Below are 15,383 nucleotides of genomic sequence, written 5' to 3' on the forward strand. Positions count from 1 at the left end.
ATGGGCCAGTGAAGCAATGTCCTCCACAACTAGACTGAAGAACAAAAGGACAGCAACTTGTCTGTTCCCCTTCCCTGATTCCCCAGTAAAATCTTTAAAAAAAAAAGAAAGAAAGAAAGAAAGAAAGCTTCCCTTACATCTTTAGCATAAGGAGTCTCCAATTCTCTGCCTCAGCCGTTTTCATAGAGAGGCTCCTCACTGGTCAGACACCAGCAGATGGTGGCAGGTTGAAAGCTGCCCTGGCCACTGGGAACTGGGAATCTAGGAACTGGCTTTCCTGACTTCTGGCTTGACTGAGATGGAGAACAAGCCAAAAATATGTTGGCATGGTTAAAAGAGAGCATCATAAGTGGAGCTCAGAGGAAAACACTAAGAAATTCACTACATTCAAGTTCTTATTTCGGAGAATCCACCACAGGTAACAACACGTACTCAGGAACGTTTAGTTCTAGGGCCTCGTCATGAGGGTGGGTTCTGGGCTGTGGTTGTTCATTTGGTGGCTTCAAGGAATGGCATTATGGAGACACGAAGCCTCACTGACATTTTGATAATCAACTCTAATTTTTTTTTCAGTATCTTAGAATTGTCTCAAAATGGAGTCTGTCACTGATTAACTTAGGGATAAAGACAATCTCCAAAGAAGAAGTTCTGTGCCCAGAAAGTGTTAAATCCTGCCAAAATCTGTATTAGTTTGTTAAGGCAGCTATAACAAACTACCACAAACTGGGTGGCTTAAACTAGAGAAACTTGTCTCACAATTGTGGAGGCTGGAAGTCCGAGCTCAAGGTATTGGCAGGGTGAATCTGTTCCAGGCCTCTCTCCTAGCCTCTGGTGGTTTGCTGGCAATCTTTGACATTCCTTGGTTTGTTGATGCATCATTCTTCATCTTCACATGATGTTCTCTCTGTGCATTGTCTGTGTCCAAATTTCTCTTTTTATAAGGACACAGGTCATATTGGATTAAGGGTCTACCCACTCCAGTCTGACCTCATCCTAACTAATTATATCTGCAATGACTATTTCTAAATAAGGTCACATTCTGAGGTATTGGTGGGTTAGGACTTCAACATATCAATTTGGAGAGGACAAAATTAACAGTCTCTGGCTCCCTAAAATGTATGTTTTTCTCACATGAAAAATATATTCATTTCATCCCAACATCCCCAAAGTCTTAATCCATTCCAGCATCAACTCTAAATCCAAAATCTCATCTAAATATAATCTAAAACAGATATGGGTGAAACTTAGGGTATAATTTATCCTGGGGCAAAATTCCTCTCCATCTGTGAACCTATGAAATCAGGTAAGTTATCTGCTTCCAAAGTACAATGGTGAAACAAGCATAGAATAGGCATTCGCTTCCCAAAAAGGAGAAATTGAGAGGGAAAAAAGAATCATGGATCCCAAGAAAGTCTGAAACCTAGCAGGGTAAATTCCATCAGATTTTAAAACCTGAGAATAATCTCTTTTGGCTCAATGCTTTGTAGTTAATCCTAGTATTGTCAGGGCTATTTCCCTTCATTAATGCTTTAGGTATGGTCCTAAAGGGTACCTTGCCAGGCCTCCCCAATACAGATCCTCCCTCCATTGATTCTACATTCAACAAACTCTCATGCTTTCAACAACCCGTAGGCCAGGTCTGTGACTCTGACACTCAGCAGAGCAACACTCAGGGTTTAAATGCAACTAGTCCACCATTAACTATTACCACACTCTGTTAAGCCTACCAGGAAAAGCAAATATTTTCAAAGCATTTATAGACCTATCATTGGCCAGCTTGCAGGATCTCAATGTATAATCAATGCATTCAATGTTCTCCCAGAGAAGTCTTCCTTTCACCTCCAGAATCAAAGTGGGAAACACTGTCCTTCTGAAGAAGCAGATTGCTATTTTAAATGGTGTGAAGCAAATTTGTACTCTGCTTCTTAAATCCATATTCAAAGATTTCAGGGCCTCTTTAGGACAACATGGCTGCATTTTCTCTTGACACAACAAACGATAAAGAAGCGTTGTACTCTAGATTGCTGAGCTAGCCCAATAATCAATATCCAGAAGCACATATACTGTCAATAGGAAGAGGTAAATATCCATCACTTGAGGCAGGATAGTCTAGTACATGGTTTCTCAAAGCATGTTCCACAAAGCACCTGTAGCAGAATCACCTGACTCATATGTGAAGAATCCCCAACCCCCAGACCTATTGAAGTAGAATCTTTGGAGTACTCATTTTAAACTAGCTCCCAGTGCTTGATGATTCTTACTGGTGATTAAGTTTGAGAACCACTGGTCTTTTAAGACTCCAACTGAGGCCTGAGAACCAGTTCTGCCTGTGATTAAATATGTGCCCTTGAGAAAACTATTTAACATCTCTGAGCTTCAGGTTTTTTCAGCTGAAAAGCAGGAATAATAATATACTGCAGAGAGTCCTTAAGAAAGTTAAATGAGATAATGCATGTGAAAGATTAAAAAAATAGATGTTAAGAGTATTTGGGATTCATCAAACATGGTTTTATAGAATGTATTTCATAGAGTTGTTCTCAGTAAAGGACATAAGTCATGTGAAACATTTTAGGGTTGGAAGAATGTAGTTTTAGAACCGATATCAGAGAGCTATTCTGAGAAGTAAATGAGATAGGTCATGCAAAGCTCTTGGCACATGCCAGGCACTCATTTAGAAGTCAATAAATGGTAGCCATTATTACTCAGACAACCAGCATTGTAACCCTGGGAAACCAGCAAGTGTTCTGGCCAGGGGAGCTAGCAGAGAGTGTGTGGTGGGAGACAGAGGCAGTTAAGGCAGGACAAGCAGGTTGGGGCCAGACCTGGAGAAGGCCTTAAGCCCTAGGCTAGGAAATCTGTAGTTCATTGTGAGCATATTAGGTATCCCCTGATGTTTTCTGAGCATGGACTGATGAGATTAATCAAGCAGAAGTTGGGGAAAAGATTATATGAGGGGAAACACAGTGATAGAAAGACTCGGTTAGGAAACTATTGCACAAGGCAGACAAAAAGCTACACAATGATGAACTAAGTAGGAGTTAGTCCAGGTACAGCTAGCCCATAAGACATCCATGTATGAATTAGAAAAAGGTATGTCCTCGAGGTGATGCAGCCCATGCAGGGGCTCATATCCTGGAGAGCAGAGAAAAGATAAGAGGTCAGCCCCAAGAGCCCTGCTGGCCAGGGCCCTAGTGCAGCGGTCAATAAACATGACCATGTACAGTGGTTTTAATGTCACTAGGGACAGAAAGAAGGATAAAACATTCTTTTCACGCTAATACATAAACCATTGACTCCTATATTACCCTGAGAATGTTTCTGCCCTTTTCCCTCATGGTGCTATCAAATTGTCTTATATTCTTATCTTTGGCTCCAGCACATTGACATGGAAACCCCTGTCAGTGTTTCATCAGCGTGAATGGCACCACCGTCCATCCTACTATGCTCTTCAGAAACCTCAGCACCTGCTGTATACACTCCTCTTTCCCTCACTTATTGGCTCATCAGATTCAGTTCATCATTAAGCCCTTCTAATTCTTAATTATAAAGTTTTCTTTTCTCCATCTCTCCTGCCACCCTAACACAAGCATCCATTATCTCTCACTTGGACCATTGCATGGCCTCCTAAATTGGCTCCTCACTTTCACTCTGGTACCCTTCCATTCACTGTTGATTTTGCAGCCAAAGTGATCTTTCCTTGGTGCCAATCTGCTATTCCAATCTCCCCATTAAAACCATCCATTGGTATCCAGTGTTCCTAACACAACTTACAAAATCCTGCATGTCTAGCCTCACCCCATTATGTAGCCCTATTCATCTCCATGCCTCAACTCTCTCTGCATGGAACCACACTCAACTTTTTTCCACTCTCTTGACTGTGGCCTGTTTCTTCCAACATAATCCCTTTGGCTGGAATCCTCCCCTCCCTTCCTTATCCCCACCTTGGTTAACTCTTAGCTTCCTCCAGTGCACGGTGCAATAATCACTTCATAAGGGAAACCTTTCATCACCTTCCCAATTGGGTCAATTTCTTCTTTGAGGCCCTCACAAAGCCATGTGGCCATTTTCTGTAGCATTTACCACTGTGGTAACTTTGTACATTGGAAGTGCTTCTTTGATGTTTGTCTTCCCCATAAGACTTTCAGCCACATGAAACCAAAAACTGTTGTCATTTTTTTTGCCATTATATGCCCACACACATAGCATAGTACCTTGCAAATAGTAAGTTCTCAAAAATACTGGATAAATGAATGCAAGAATTCCGAACAACAGATTTACGATAAAGATGGCAGAGTAAGTAATTCTGTGCTTGCATCCTCTCACGACCACATCAAAATTATAACTAAACTATAGAACAACTGTCATTTAGAATCACCTGAAGCTTAGCTGAATAGAAGTTCTATAAATAAACATATACAGAAGAAGCCACCTTGAGACTGGTAGGATGGGCAGAGACATGAAATGGACTGGTCCCACACCCACATGTTAGAAATTGGGAGTGATATCTCAGTTGCAGAAACCCCCTGAGGAGCAAGAGGTACCAGCCCAACATAAGGCTGCCCATCCCAGGGTTCCAGTGCCTAAGAGAAATGTCCCCACAACTACTGACTGTGAAAACCAATGGAGGTTATGGCTGAGTGAGATGGAGGGAGGCTGGAGTCTCAGGCATTCTTCTTAAAGGGCCTGCACATGGACTCACTCACTGACAGCCTCACTTGCTCTGAGATCCAGAGCTTGGACAGCAGCTCAAAAGTTGCCAGAGACATACAGGGAGGAACTGAATTGTCTGGCTTCAGAGCAAGAGCTGGAGGGGTAACTTTCCCCCAGATATAAGTGCTGACAGAATCCCTTGTTTCTTTGTTGAGCCCCACCCCCACCCTTCATCCCAATGTGCAGGCCCAGATAGCCACCATATCTGAGTCTCCATCAACCTAGCTAGCACCATTCACCCTACCCTGGTGATCCCTGAGACCCCACCCAACTTGTGGACCCATCCAAGCTGCTTCCAGTGGCTTTTCCATACAAACAGCCTATCTTGGTTCATGCTTCAGACTTCCCTAAAATATCTCAAAGGTTCACAAACTCTAAACAAGCAGCATCTGGCCTCAGCATATCCCATACCTGTTGCTAAGCAGCCCCAAGCTTGGCACTAGTGGCAGGTGGCCTCAGTTCACAGCTTAGCTACTCCCACTCACCTTCAAGTCCAGCAAGGATGGAAGACATCTGTGGATTGCTTTATGGTTCATTCCAGGTTTTCCCTGGCAGGACACAGGAGGCAGCTGTACTTGGCCTGTGGCAGGGCCCCTCATGGGAGGCCACAGGGCTAGCATGCCTGGTAGTCATCTTCAAACTATGTCAGAGAACCACCCATCTTTCTCTGTGGACAATGTACCCAAAGAGCAGACTGGGTAGGCACCAGAACCCTCCTAAGGCAAGTCCTGCTCCATAGGGTCAACCCCTGCACAACAGCTCATCCTCTGTAGTCATCACCACTCCTCACAACCAACACAAGGAGGCAACCAAAATGGGGTAACAAAGGAATATGTCTCAAATAAAAAAAACAGAACAAAGTTCCAGAAAAAGAACTATATAAAATGGAGACAAGCAATCTATTAGAAGGAAAGTACAAAACATGGTTATAAGAATCGCAATGATCTCAGTGAGAACATCAACAACGGGATAGGAAACATAAAAATGGAGATAGAAAACATAAAGAAGAATAGTCAGAATGAAGACTACAGTAACTGAAATGAAGAATACATTAGAGGGACTCAACAGTAGATTAGAGGAAGCAGAGGTTCAAATCAGCAATTCAGAAGATAAGGTAGCATAGCATACAACACCCAATCAGAAAAGCAAAAAAAGAAGAGAAGCCCCCCCAAAATGAGGATAGTTTAAGGGACCTCTGGGACAGCATCAAACAACAACATTTGCATTATAGGGGTACCAGAAGGAGAAAAGAGAAAGCAAAGAATTAAAAACCAATTTTTAAAAATAATGATGGAAAATTTCCCTAACCTGGTGATGGAAATAGACATACAAGCCCAGATAATACAGAGTCCCAAACAAGATGAACCCAAAGAGGCCCACACCAAGACACATCATAATTAAAATGCCAAAGGGTAAAGATAAAGAATTATAAAAGAAAAAAGAAAAAAAGCAGTTAGTGACCTACAAGGAAACGCCTGTAAGACTGTCAGCTGATTTCTCAACAGAAATTTTGAAGGCCAGAAGGGATTGGTGGGAAATATGCAAAGTGATGAAAAGCATCGACCTACAACCAAGGTTACTCTACCCAGCAAAGCTATCATGTTTTTTTTAGACTCAAAAGTCAGATAAAGAGCCTCCCCAACAAGAAAAAGCTAAAAAACTTCATCACCACCAAACCAGCATTACAAAAATTTTAAAGGGACTTCTTTAAGAAAAGAAAGAAAGAAAAAGGATAAAAAATATAAATAATAGGGCCGGCTGAGTGACTCAGTTGGTTAAGAGCTCGCTCGAGAGTACGAGCTCTGAGCAACAGCGGTTCGAGTCCCGGCCCGAGCTGAGCTGCCACTGAGCTGCCAACAGATGGCAGGATGGCTCAGCTAAAAAAAATAAAATAAAATAAAATAAAATATATATATATTTCATATATATTATATTCAATATAAAATAGCAATAACTACATATTTATCAACAGTTCCTTTCAATGTAAATGGATCAAATGCTCCAATCAAAATACATAGGGTGGTTAAAAAGATATGAAAATAAGACCCTTACATAGGCTACCTGCAAGAGATTCACTTTAGATCAAAAGACACATACAGACTGAAAGCAAAGAGATGGAAAAAGATATTTCATGAATATGGAAACAAACAAAAAAGCTGGAGTAGCAATACTTGTACTAGACAAAATAGACTTTAAAACAAAGGCTATAACAAGAGGCAAAGAAGGACCCAGTAAGCCCATTTTTTTATATTTCCCCCCAAAATTCACTACTTCAAAGAGACATATGCACTGATATGTTCATTGCAGCATTCTTTACAATAGCCAAGATGTGGAGGCAACCTGGGTGTCCATCAATGGATGAATGGTAAAGAAGAGATGGTACATATATACAATGGAATATTAGCCATAAATAAGAATGAAATCTTGCCACCTGCAACAAAGTGGATGAACGTAGAGGATATCATGCTGAGTGGAGTAAGTTAGACATAGAAAGACAAATGCCATATGATTTCACTTATATGTGGAATCTAAAGGCCAAAATAAGCTAACAAACAAAACAGAAACAAACTCATAGATACAGAGGACACTTGATGATTGCCAGATGGAATGGGGGTGGAGTGGAGTGATAAAGGGGAAGGGATTAAGAAGTGCAAATTTATAGTTACAAATAGTTATTGGTATGTAGAGTATAACATAGGGAATATAGTAAATAATGTTGTAGTAACTATGTACAGTGTCAGATGGGTACTAGATTTATTACAGTGATCATTTCATAAGTTATATAAATGTCTAATCACTATACTGTACACCTGAAACTAATATAATATTGTAACATTGTATGTCAGCTATAATTGAAAAAATTTTAAAGTATTTTTAAAAAGAATTCAGAACAACCAGAAGAAAGTGAGTCTGAATTACTTAATCTGAATTATATCATATTATAAAGAAACTCGGTATTATTGCTAACAGGTACAAGCATATAATTTGACGACACAAGTCTGCATGGAGCTTCTTCTGTTGGGTTGTCGGAAAAGTCATGACGAAGTTTGTCTATGTTTTTTAAAGGTCATTTATTTATATAAATAACAAAGATCAATCAATGATGTATTACCCATTGTGTTCGATAACCTTTTGCCACCTTTCAGTGAGTTTCATAATTCCTTGTTCATCGAAGGACCTGTCTTTATTTGTGAAAAACTGAACAAGGTGCTGATTTACAATCTCTTCTGAATTGAACGTTATACCACGCAAGTTTTGAAGAAATCAAAGCAAGTGGAAGTCTGGCAGCGCAAGGTCAGGTGAGTATGGTTGGGTGTGGCAACACATCCCATTCAAGCTCCAATAATTTTTTATGGGTGATCAGATATGTGTGTGGTCTCACGTTGTTGCAATAGAACACAACTCCTTTACAATTAACAAGCTCTGGATGTTTCTGGATGATGGATTCATTCAAACTGTCCAATTGCTGACAGTACACATTTGAGTTGATTGTTTTGTTCCCTGGTAAGAGCTCAAAAAACACAACACTTTTAAAATTCCACCACACTGAGAGCATAACCTTCCTCTGATGAATGTCTGCTTTCGATGTCATTTGAGGCAAATCATCACGTCAAGACCAAGACAGTTTACACACCACATTGTTGTAAACAATCCACTTCTCATCACCAGTTATTAGTCGCTTCAAAAAAGGATCATTTTCCTCACGTTTAATAAGCATATTGCAGACATTTATATGTGCCATCAAATGAACGTCTTTGAGTTAATGCAGAACCCAAATACCAAGCTTGCTTATATATCCCAGCTTCTTCAGGAGGTCATGAATGCTTGAATGATGGATGTTCAATGTTTTTGCCATCTCTTGTGTCATGTAATGTGGGTTTGACTCGATCAGAGACTTTATTTTGTCGTCATCAACCTCGGTAGGCCTCCCTGACTGAGGAGCATCGTTGAGATCAAAATTACCAGCACAGGATTTCATGAGCCATTGTTGGCACTGACGTTCTTATAGAGCATTGTCACTACAAACTTTATGCAACTTTTCACAAGCTTGACGCGCGTTTTTCCCTTTATGGAAGTAAAACAGTAAAATACGGCAAAAATACACAGTTTGGTCTTCCATCTTCAACTTGTAAAATCTCCAAAACTCAACCAAATTGCTCAATTTTTTTTAGAATAAAGCTAGAACTGTCAGCCATCAAATGACATAGCAATAACATAGATGTAAATGACTCTAGTACTTCCAAAAATGAACTAGAGCCATCTGTTGCAAACATCCGTCATGACTTTTCCGACGACCCTATATATGCAGCATTACTACAACACAAGACTTTCTATTCTACTAAGAGGGGTACAGAAAGAGCGTAAGAAGTGGTCTCAGTACTGTCCAAGCATTCAATGGCAATCCATGGAACGTGCACTACATGCTCAAATTAGAAAGAAGAAAACAAAACTCATAAACTATAATTTCCAAAAGACAGCACATGACTCAAAGCCCAGATAAACATTAACGCAGATTCTAGTAAAGTTCGGATACAAGACAGACCAGCACAACCCAGAAGAACTGGAGAAGTCTGTGAACAAGGTGAGTCCTGAACTAGACTGTGAAGGGCGGGAAACAAGGGTTAGCGGTGAAGCAGCAGAAGGCCTTCAGCAGGGAGCACAGCCAGCTACACTTGTGAGGGGAGCATAGCCTTCACGGGGGGGGGGGCTGCCCTGAGAAGTTGGGGAGCTAGATTGGGGGCCAGGTTATAAAGTTCCTTGAAGTACAGTTGCTCTTTATCCAGAAGATAGTGGGAAACTGCTAACAGTGTAAGAGGAAAGTGGCTTAAGACAAAGAGTTTTAGCCCTTGGAATTTCCTGAGCAAGAAGGGGGTCTGACACAAAGCTCCTTAAATTCTTTGGAATTTCCTGGGTAATAAGAGCACCTTTTGATCTAATGAGGTGACTCTTGGTGAGCTCCTGATTGAGAGCTGGTCACCAGACGGGACAAGCCATGATTAGAAGCTTGGAATTTTCAGCCCCCACCCATTCTCTTGAGAAGGGCTGAAAATTGAGTTTATAATCCACCATGCCTATGTGATGAAGCCTCCATAAAAAAACAAAAGTACAGGGTTCAGAAGCTTCCAGATTGGTGAACAGATCCACACACCAGGAGAGTGCTTCACCAGGAGAGTGAAACACCCTAACTTCATGGGGACAGAAATTCCTGTACTTGGGATCATTCCAGACCTCACCATATGTACCTCTTCATCTGGCTGTTCATCTGTATTCTTTATTATATCGTTTATAAACTGGTAAATATAAAGAGAGAGAGAGAGAAAGTTGTAGAAAGATCAGCGTGCAAAATGAACTGGAGGTTGTCACCTGGGGTTTCTTAGCTACAAATTGTCACTCAGCATGGAGGCATTGTGCCAGGCTGGCCTCATTCATAAAGTTGTGTATCCAGGGGACAGGGAAACTAAAGAAGCCACGCTGGGGACACACACTGCTCGCATTAGAGGAGAGAGAGCTCACAGTCTCCTGGGCTTGGAGGTGGAGGGTGAGATCATTTATGCTGCGATTGTCTGGCTTCAAAGTGCTGAACCGATTGCCGTTGAGCCTGGGCACCAGGACTGAGACTTCCTGGGCATCCAGTCAGTGGACATGAAAAGACCTACTCTCCTTTCACAAAGTAGCTAATTCAGTTCACAAAACATTCAAATCTCAAGTGCTTTTCTCTTTTAGTCTTGGGATGCATCTGCATGGATGCATTTTCATGGATGGACAATTCTTGAGAAAGAAACTGCCATGTTCCCTAATGGATTGGAGTATGTTTTGTGAAGAAATTGCCCCCATTAATGAAATGTCAGGCACCTGCCAATCCACCAATTCAAACATGGAAAAGGATAAATTGGGGTTTGGAGTTACAGAAGTACAAGAAATATTCAGTATAAATAATTGATATTTTATTCCATTACTAATTAATAGGATTTTTTTCTACTTCATGGGAGTGACATTGATCTGGCATTGGTGCTATGTGGCAATAGCCTCTTAGTTTTCTTTGTTTTTTATTTCAGAAGAAGAAACTAATACAATTAAGTTTGAGAACTTATCCTAGAAAAAGTGCTACATACCTCATTGCTGAATATCACTATGGTCACTTTTGAAGTACTCCCCTTGGGAAGCTATGCACCGATGCCAGTGCCTAGTCCACCCTTCAAAGCAATTTTGGAACTTTTTTTCTGGAATGGCCATCAGAGCTTTGTCATATTACCCTTAATGTCCTGATTATAATAAAAATGTCTTCCTTTCAATATTTCCTTTATCTTCAGGTAAACAAGTCTTTAAGGACCAGATCAGGTGAGTAGGGAGGGTGTTCCAACGCAGTTATTTGTTTGCTGGCTAAAAACTCCCTCACAGACAGGGCCGTGTGAGCTGGTGCATTGTTGTGATTTAAGAGCCATGAATTGTTGGCAAAAAGTTGAGGTCTAACTTTTTCACACAGCCTTTTCAGCACTTCCAAATAGTAAACTTGGTTAACTGTCCAGTTGGTATAAATTCATAATGAATAATCCCTCTGATATTAAAAAAAGTTAACAACATTGTTGCAACAAGTTTATGAACTTAATTGTCAGACCTCACATACTACATTTAAGCAAATATACTATTTGATATAGCCTTTGATTTTTATGAACTTGTTTGTATATTTTCATTTTCAGTGAAGGCATATTTGAATCATTAAATTTGTGTAAGCTCAAAAAGGGAGAACTTCTTTTCTGTAAACTCTTAACAGTTTATAAATTTCCCATGAGGGGTTACTTTTAAAGGGTACTAGGCCTGAGGGGTTATTTCACAGAGGTTCATTTAATGGCTATACTGTCTTCCTTATATAATGAGATAGATGAGAAAGGCAACAAAAATAATTTTCTAATAACAAAATAGGAAACATACAAAGAGCTCTACAAAGATATTGATTGGAAAATTGAATTAAAAAAAATAACCTCATAGAAAATTTCACAAAGGATATAAGTGGCCAATTACAAAAGATAAAATTCAAGTAGTGTCCAAAAAAAGAGAAAAAAAAGAAAAAGACATCTCTGGCAGCAAAAAGAATGCAAATTAAAATGAGATACCATTTTTCATTGAACACATGGCAAAAAGAGTGATAATATACAGTGCTGTTGATGCAGAAACAAGTGTTTTCATATATTGCTGAAGAGCGTCTTTCCTTTATAGAAAGTATTTGACAGTATCTATCAAAGTTTAAAATGTCCATACCCCCTTGAACCATCAATGCAAACTTCAAAAATCCACCCTACCAGAAATAAAAGCCCTAGTATATAAAAACAGACATAAAAAGATGTTTATAGCAGCCATGTTTGTCAAAAAAGGAAAAAAGGAAACATTTTAAGTATACACCAGAAAGAACTTATCTACATCATGAAATATCATGGGCTAGGTCTCTCTATGTGTTTACACAGAGCAATGAAACAATGGTGAACAAAAGAACAGAATAACGTGTTGTGTGTTACACACACACACACACACAATTGAGTTATAATTGGCATACAATAAAATATACTCATTAAATAGATGGAGGAATAGACAGACGCTGTGCTGACTGCCTCCCAGAATCACACCAAAATTACAAATAATTTATAAGATATTCAACCTCGGAAGTTCCCTGGACACTAGATGAGCAGAACCTCTAAACGAAGGACTTAAAGAGGAGGACACGTCGAGTCTGGTAGGGCAGGCGGAGACGAGACAGGGTGAACCCCGTGAGGGACACCTCGGTGGTGGGGAGGCTTCTCCGGCTGGGGGAGAGACTCTCCAGCCCCACACCGGGCTCACCAGACCAGAGTTACTTTGCCAGGAAGAGGAGTTCTATGATAGGTGGAAGTAGAAAATAGTGAGGACTCTGTTTACTCAATTGGGTGAGACTGAGGGCAGCTAGAGAACCATTGGAGCCGGCAAACTGACTCGCTCACTGGTGAGCACTCACCCAGTTCCTGGTGGATGGAGTAGCTTTGTGAGCGGGGCCCAGGAGCCTGCGGGAAGGACTGAACTGAGTGCCTTTGGTGTGGGAACTGGAGGTTTTGGGGAACATTGTTCCCCTGGTGTAGAGCTTGCACACAGTAGTACACAGGAGGGCACCATTTTTTCAGGGCTGGGCCCTCCCACAGAGGCTCAGGTCTGTGACTGCATTGGTCAGCTGGAATTGGCGCAGGTGTGCAGGTGTGCATGCATGCATGGGCATGTGGCCTTGGATGTCCACCCTCCACACTGCTTGTGCTGCATAGCCAGGGAAATGCCTGGCAGGCACACTCCAACTCCAATAGACTGCTTATTGAGACCCGAGAGTGCACGACTCACCTTAGGTCCCGGATTTCCGCACCGTGCGTGCAGAGTTGCCTGGGTGGCAATTGGCTGTCAGGCTGCTCAGCCTGATCTTGGAGTGGCTGATTGGGACAGGCTGAGTCTAGGAGTTTTCCTGGGAGTGTAAGGCCGTGAGCTCTGCACCTGCGTGAATCGGCTGGGACTCTCCTGTCAAGTTTGTGCGGGCTGGCTGTCAATGCAGGAGTGCATGCTGCTCTGACTTGGTGGGGGCCACTGACCACATACTGTGGTGCCTTGGTGGCCTGTGCCGCCTACCTAGAGCTGTGTTGCCAGGGGCACCCTGAACCCCTGGTCCCTGGCCGCTACCTCCGCAGGCCACTGAGTATTTTTTGCAGCAACAGACAGCCTGCAACAACCTGTAACGATTTTTGGTGGTGAGCACGGTTCCAGAGCACACAGCAACTAATTGTGGGAAGCTCAATTCCAGTCTAGAGGGAGGTCAGCGCATGACGCACTGAGCCCTTCCCCCCAACAGCTGGTGCTGAGTCGCCCAGAATCTCTCTATTGCTGAGCAAGTGGTCTGCAGATAAAAGCGGGTGGAAAGCCCCTCACCCCCTTTTATTTTTTTCCTTTTTCTTTTCGTTTTCATTTTTTTGTCCTCTTTTTTCTTTTTCTTTTTTCTTCTTTCTAGGTGATCTAATACATTAAAGCAATCAGAGTGACAGCCAGAATGAAGAAACAAAGAAACATGTCCCAAGTAAAAGATCAGAAGAAACCTCAAGAAATGGAATTAAATGAAACAGAGGTATCCAACATTTCAGAGACAGAGTTTAAAATACTGATGATAAGAATGTTTCAGGAACATAGGGAGGACATAAAGAAGGATACAGAAATCATAAAAAAAACAACTAGGTAGAACTAAACAACACAATAACTGAAATGAAGAACACACTCAAAGGAATCACCAGTAGATTAGATAAGCAGAGGATCAGATCAGTGATTTAGAAGACAAAATAGCAGAAATCATCCAGTTAGAAAAACAAAAAGAAAAAAGAATAAAAAACAATGAAAATAGTTTGAGAGACCTGTGGGACAACATCAAGCACAACAACATTCGCATCATAGGAACACAAGAAGGAGAAGAGAAGAAGCAAGGGATTGAGAATGTATTTGAAGAAATAATGACTGAGTACTTCCCTACCCTGGTGAAGGAAACTGAAATACAAGCCCAGGACGTGCAGAGAGTTCCAAACAAGTTGAACCCAAACACATCCACACCAAGACACATCATAGTAAAAATGGCAAAGGTTAAAGACAAAGACAGAATCCTAAAAGCAGCAAGAGAAAGACAGCAGGTTACATACAAAGGAACTCCTATAAGACTAACAGCTTACTTTTCTACACAAATTCTGCAGGCCAGAAGGGAGTGGCAGGAAATATTCAAAGTAATGCAAAATAAAGGCCTACAACCAAGATTGCTTTACCCAGCATAGCTATCACTTAAAATTGAAGGAGATATAAAGAGCTCATCAGAAAACAATAAACTTAAGGAATTCATTACCACCAAGACAGCATTGCAGGAAATGCTAAAAGGACTTTTTTAAACAGAAGAAAGGTGAAAACAAGCTAACCCAGGAAGACCAGAAATACAAATAACAAAATGGCAAGAAATATGCACCTATCAATAATCACTTTAAATGTGAATGGATTAAATGCTCCAATCAAAAGACATAGAGTGGCTGAGTGGATAAGAAAACAGGACCATGCTTATGCTGTTTACAATAGACTCATCTCAGATCAAAAGACACACACACTGAAAGAAAAGGGATGGAATAAGATATTTCACACAAATGGAAATGAGAAACAAGCTGGAGTAGCAATACTTATTTCAGGCAGAATAGACTTTAAAATGAAGACTACAATAAAAGACCAAGAAGTACACTACATAATAATAAAAGGATTGATTCAACAAGAGGACATAACCCTAGTAAACATCTATGTACCCAACATAGGAGCTCCTAAATATATAAAACAGATTTTGACAAACATAAAGAGAGAGATCAACAGTAACACTATCATAGTAGGGGATTTCAACACCCCGTTGTCACCAATGGACAGATCCTCCAGACAGAAAATCAACACGGAAACAGTGGCCTTAAATGACACTTTAGACCAGCTGGATTTAATTGATATTTTTAGAGCATTTCACCCCAAAGCAAGAGAATATACATTCTTCTCAAGTGCACATGGAACATTTCTCAAGACAGACCACATGTTAGGACACAAAACCAGTCTCAATAAATTTAAGAAGATTGAAATCATATCAAGCATCTTCTCTGACCACAATGCTATAA

Source organism: Hipposideros armiger, unplaced genomic scaffold (assembly GCF_001890085.2).
Source record: "Hipposideros armiger isolate ML-2016 unplaced genomic scaffold, ASM189008v1 scaffold_704, whole genome shotgun sequence".
NCBI lineage: Eukaryota > Metazoa > Chordata > Mammalia > Chiroptera > Hipposideridae > Hipposideros > Hipposideros armiger.